General features: G+C 37.8%; 1 pseudogene; it reads right to left on the bottom strand.

Moving 5' to 3' along the window:
* Positions 1-878: 878 nt before the first annotated feature.
* Positions 879-1,872, bottom strand: LOC104870632 (annotated as a pseudogene).
* Between the last annotated feature and the right edge of the window lie 4,485 nt (positions 1,873-6,357).

Genomic DNA, 6,357 nt, shown 5'->3' with positions numbered 1-6,357 from the left:
ATTCATCTCAGTATAACTTTTGTGCATAGGAGAGGGAGGATTGAGTATCTTTTCCCCTCCTATATGAATATTTAGTTAACAGCTTCATGTATTGAAAAGAATGTTTTTCCCCCATTGAATTGCTTTAGTGACATTAAAAAAAATCAAGTGAACAGTTTTGTGTGGATCTACTGTTGCATTCTTTATTCTGTGCCCTTGTCTTTTTTATTGAGTATTTTTTCTACTTCAAGATTAGTTTGGCTTCTCTAGACTGCTGCATTTTCATATAAGTGCTAGGATCACCTAGTCAAGATCTGAAAAGGATGTTACTTGGATTTTAATTGAGAGAGTATTAATACATCAACTTGGAAAAATGCACATCTTCAACTACCAAGCCTTCCAATGAATACATATGCTTTAGCTCACATTTAACTGGATTTTAATTTTTCTCACACATATTTCTTAGCTGTTAGCATAGAGGTTTTTCACATTTTTTTGTTGAATGCATTACAAGGAAAATCCACTTCATGGGAAGGAGCTTGTAGCATAATGAGGAACTGAGCTGGTGATAAAAGATCAGACAGCTTGACCATCATATGTTTGAGTGAATTACACTGTTAAGATGCTTAACAGATATTTATAGTAATATCAGAGTCATTGTACTTTTCTTGTGGGATTTTTCTTTTTAGTGTGTATTATTTTGGTAAGATTTATCCATATCACATATAATGGCATGGTTGATTCATAGTGACTTTGCAACTCAGTGTAATTATCCACGTGAAAAAACAGCCACAAGTGTTTGACATATTAGCTAAAATTATTATAGGCACAAAGTAAATGTACTTGAAACAAATATTCTCCCTAGGACTTCATAACTTCTTATACACATCTGCCCTTTATTACTGTCTCCCCAAAACCTTCTTCAGTGCCCCCTTCACCACCTTGTTTCTTAAAATGTAGATAAATGGGTTCAACATGGGGGTCACCAGGTTGTAGAAGAGGGTGAGGAACTTGCCTTGCTCTTGGGAAGAGCTGTTTCCCGGCTGCATGTACATGTAGATGATGCTCCCATAGAACAGGGAGACCACCATGAGGTGGGAGCTGCAGGTACTGAAGGCCTTCCCCCTCCTGGCGGCCGACTTGATCCTCAGCACCGCTGCAGCGACGTGGCCGTAGGAGACAAGGATGAGAGCCAGCGGCAGCAGGACGATGAGGACAGCGAAGGCGAAGGCCAGCATTTCCACGGCGCGAGGGTCCACGCAAGCCATCTTGATCAGGGCTGGCATTTCGCAGAGGAAATGGTTAACTCGGCCGGCCACACCTGGACAGAGTCATTGTCAGTGGTGACATGACAATGGCATTGAGCAGTCCACTCCCCCAGGCCACAGCCACCAGCCCTAAACACAGCCGTGGGTGCATGATGACCGTGTAGTGCAGGGGTCTGCAGACAGCGGCGTAGCGGTCATAGGCCATGACGGCCAGCACGATACACTCGATACCCCCCACCAAGAGGAAGGAGAAGAAGCCCAGCCCACAAAGCTGATGGTCATGTCCGGGCCCCAGAGATTTACCAGCATCCGTGGGATGCAACTGGTACTGAAGCAGAGATCCAGAAAGGAAAGATTTGCCAGAAAGAAGTACATGGAGGTGTGAAGTCGAGGGTCTAACATACACGCAAGGATTATGGTTGAATTTCCCAGCACGGCTACTGAATACAGAGTGAAATTCACGATGAAGAGCACCACCTCCAGTCTTGGATGATCATAGAAACCCACCAGGATGAAACCATACTCTGTGCTGTCATTGGATCCTTCCATTTATTTTCTTTGGCATCTGTACAGCTGGTGGGTGGGAACAAAGTGGAGAATAATCTGTATTTTCTAAAATACACATCACGCCGAATCCCTGTTCATGAACATTTACAGGCAGTTACTTAGCCTAATTCAGTTTTCTCTAGCCCAAGACATTCACTTCCCTTCAACTCTTCTTCCCGTGACAAAGTTACCGGGTGTACTATTGCCCCCTGCATGCCCTAAATGTGACAATGACCTGACAGTGGGGTAACCGGGGCAGACCTCAGTACCAGGGAAGCTGCTCCCTAGCACTACATCTCATTATAATTTATCATAACCTTACAAATGTGGGGCAAGTGTGCACTGTGGACTCAATGCCACTGTCATTCTTAGGGAATCATCCTATTTATTACACACCTTAGTTCTTCATTTTTGTCAAATACTGTCAACTCAGATCTCTACCACCTATTTCTTTCTAAGTAATAGAATTCTGCAACAACCTAGATTGCCAAAGTTAGGGAGGATACTCTAGAAATAAAGTAGCAACTTTGGATGTGTTTTCTCTTTCCCTAGCCTTTTAGAGACATCAGGACAACTGACTAGCTTGCAGGAGAGAAGTACATAGCAGCAGGAATGAATAGAGAGAAGGGGGAGGAGAATGTGGTGCATAAAGGGTAATTTAAAAAACAAAATTAATACAAGACTGACCTTAATGTGACTAAGAAGAACAAAGAGAGTTGGATTCACACAGAACACACTTAGAATTGGATTCAAGGTACCAGGATGGTGCTGAGGGAGGGAGAGCAGTGTGAAATAGCAGACCTGCAGCTGCAGGGGGAGCACCGCCTGCCTTAGTCATCTGGATTCTTTGGTAACTCAAGCACAAATAGCAGCACTAAAGTTGTTAAACGGATGTCACAAAATACCTAGACTACTGTGTGATCTAGAGAGTTAAGGGAAGATTCTGACAAAAGTATATAATACGTGTGTGTGTGTGTGTGTGTGTGTGTGTGTGTGTGTGTAATTAGCAAACTAGGAAAAATAAGGGCAGAATATGACAGTGTTGTCAGACACTTTGAATTTGAAATAACTTATCTTTGGTGAAAACTTTTCAACACTGAAGTTCTTAGAGTAAGTTCATCTTCCACAGACAAATATAATGTATCAAACTAAAATAAAAATGTCCTCATTTTCTCTAGTCTTTTAGGCTTACCTGGATTCAGTTTTCCTGAGGTATACACATTAGTGTTTTTTTCCCCAGTGGTTTGGTTGTTATCTGGGGTTTTGTGGAAGGTCACACAGTTGATTAGTCAGGAAGTAAGAAGGTTATGAGACAGACACCCCAGAAATCATATAGAAGTGATTACAAAGATCTCAACTGATCAAGAAATAGGCCATCAAGCTCCAAACTCTTTTCTGTGCATGAACTTCTAGTGTCTTTCTGAAGACAAAAGCATTTTGTTTCCTTTTTTATTATAAATTGATCAAACTAATAAAAGTATTGATATAGCACTGCTTCTAAGAGAAGATAAAATGGGTGATTGATCTGGAGTAATTAAATTACAGAGATGAGAGGAGATTACAATAGAAAAACAGCATTAGCATCCTAGTTTTTCACAGGATTTCTGTAGCTGTCAACCACAGCGCTAGGGCAGGGACTTCAGAAAGCAGCCAGTATACAGGGAGGGGCTCTTATAGACCCAGATGGTAAAAAAGGCTGTGAGTTTCTTAGTATCAAAGACGGTACCTGGAAGTTGACATAACATATTTTCTTGTTGACACCATGGGGACCCTTTAGGTAATTATTGGTGCAGATGAAAATAGAAGGTATATTCTTAAGGGAAGTGTTGAAATAGCATCAAATAATTGGGTGTTAAAAATAGTTTTTTCCTCTCTCTCTGGGCCATGAGTGTTCATATCCTCAAGATTTGATCATTTATTTATATGGTAAAACATTCCTAGTATTTGAAAGGACAAAAGAGTTGTGAGGCAACACAGTGCAAATACAAACAGCTTTTAACTCTTCTTTACCCTTGAATTGAAACATTGACATTAGCCATTTTTTGGGGGAGAAAATAATTTTAAATCCCAATTTCTATATATTTTAGTATAATTTTCATAATGGCAATCCAAAAGAACATGATATTTTTGTTGTTGACACTTGATTTCTAACTTGTATTTTCAGCTTTGCTTAGTAAAACCGTTGTGGAAGGAATTGGCAAGTGACACACAGAGAGGCAGCAGACTGGAAGCAAAATAACAAATTTACTCATTGATGAAGGTCAATTGCACATAAGCAATGCCTGGATCAATGACACACTGGGTTACAACTTCTTTTCCAGGGTTTTACAGCCTTGACTTCATTTGGGTGGTTACATTTCATTCTCATAGTTCACGTCATGGTCACAAGATAATTAACTTTAACCCAGATGTAACAGTTTTTTGCAGTTGGGGAGTTTACTTTAAGATTCCTCTAGCTGTCTATTCTAGTGCGCAGGAAGGGGGTGTTCAAGGTCAGGGATGAGGCCAGATGTACCATTTCATGGTCAGTGCCTCCAGTGTCTGTTAATTTTGAACTAAACGAAGCAGATTGCTATTAGAGATAGAAGTCATTTTATATTTTCCTAACAGTTTGTAGGATTTTAGATTGTTTACAAGAGTTCTCTGTATTAAAACTAGTGGCTATAGATATAAATTCATGGAAATTGATTGATTGATGTTCTTTTCTTTTCTTCTTTTCTTTGGTACCAGGGATCAAACTTGGACCTTCCACTTGCGAGGCAGGCAGTGGCACCACTGAATCCCTGGCCTTTACTGAGGTTCTTTAAATTATGTTCAAACAGAAAAAAGAAATCACATTGATTACCCTTAGGCAAAAGTAGAATTGGCTCCCAAGAACTTCAGAATGATAACATGGTTTCAGACTGTGAAATAAAGAATGAGAGATACTCTGTTAAGGCTGAGTAAGGTTAAAACAGACATTAAGCATAGTCATGGAAGTGAGACCTTAAACTCATGAATTTTCTTCAAAGTGATGTTTGAAATTCACACATTTCAGAAGCAAAACATATTTATAAGTTATCTAGATTAGATATTATATCTTACAGAAATAAGAATGAATAAAAAAAAAAGTAAGTATTGAGGACTTTGGCCAGCAGTCAAATGGCAAAGGTTAAGTTTCAGGTAAATCTTGTTCACAGTTTTGAGCGCAATGAAGAAAATTTACAACACTTGTATGGAACAGATAGCAAATATTTTTAATGATCAAGAAGTTTTTCCAGCAAATTAATAAAGATTATACTGTATTTACCTGAACAAGAGAAAGGGCAAAAGATAATGAGGCACAATTTACTGAAATAGTATAAACATGGTCCAAAAATGTAATATTTTTTAAGCTTCATCTATAACTAAATAAATATTAACACAGGAGACATTATTTTTATGCATATCATATTGCAAATATATTACAGTTTGGTAATATTTAGTCTGTAAAGGCATGAGAAAATGGCATCCTTATACATTGTTTGAGGGAGTATAAATTTGTTAAAAATTTGGAGTGTAGTTTTGTAAAATTTTTGGAAGTTTGGTAAATCCACAAATCTCTGACCCATGAATTTTTCTTCCAGAAGTATATTAAATAAATTTGTGTAAGTACAGAAAGATATAAATATAACTTAATTACATTGTGGCTACAAAATGAAACAAAATAATGTCCTTTAACATATTTACATAGTCGTAAAAAAATAACAAAGAACATGATGTGTGTGTGTATTGAGATGGAAGTAAAACCAAAATATTTTCCATATACTTTAAGCACATTATATAGTAAAAATTTCAAATATATTCATTAAAGACTTTAAAATGATATTAAATATAGATTAGAGACTATGTTGAATTATTCCATATAAAATAAAGGCTAAACTATTATATATTAGATATGTTAAAAATTTTAAAATAATGTTTTGGAATTTCACATACTGTGTGTTCCCCATTTGTAAAGTCCTATGGTTTGTATAAATATGCAAAATAACTGGAGTTTGAAAGAAGCAGATTTTCATTTTCTGTTTTGTATTCTTCCCAAAATCTTTAAAATGTTAACATGTAACCATACCAACTTAAAATATATGCTGTGATTACATATTTTTTAATATTTCAAAGAAATAAATGTTGGTAAGTAAAATAAAAATAATTGAACTTGAGTGTAATGTTTAGGTTTGGCCACAGAGCAGTGTTAAGCTCACACAGAACACAGATCATTGCCACAGCAAACAAACAGTTGCTGCTTCGGGGCCTGTGTGAGCTTCGGAGCCCAAGCTGCTGCCTTGGAGGGCAACGCAGGATCCAGTGCTCTCCAGCAGACAGTCTCCGACCGCAGTCACGTGGCCACATAATTAGATGAGCCATTCCGTTATTTCTTCAGAACACCTAGAAATTTGGTAGAAAATAAACACTGTCGCTTCTTTCACAGATTGACAAATGGAGAAAGATGTTTTCATAGTAATGCCAGAAAAGCTGTTTACAGAGGTTAGACTTGATCACAACTCTATTGGCACAATCTGGTAATTTCCATTAGCCATTTGCACAT

Source organism: Fukomys damarensis, unplaced genomic scaffold (assembly GCF_012274545.1).
Source record: "Fukomys damarensis isolate Sample0158 unplaced genomic scaffold, DMR_v1.0_HiC HiC_scaffold_10, whole genome shotgun sequence".
Taxonomy (NCBI): Eukaryota; Metazoa; Chordata; class Mammalia; order Rodentia; family Bathyergidae; genus Fukomys; species Fukomys damarensis.
Note: the sequence above shows the minus strand (reverse complement) of the source record. Positions and strands in the feature narration are given on the sequence as shown.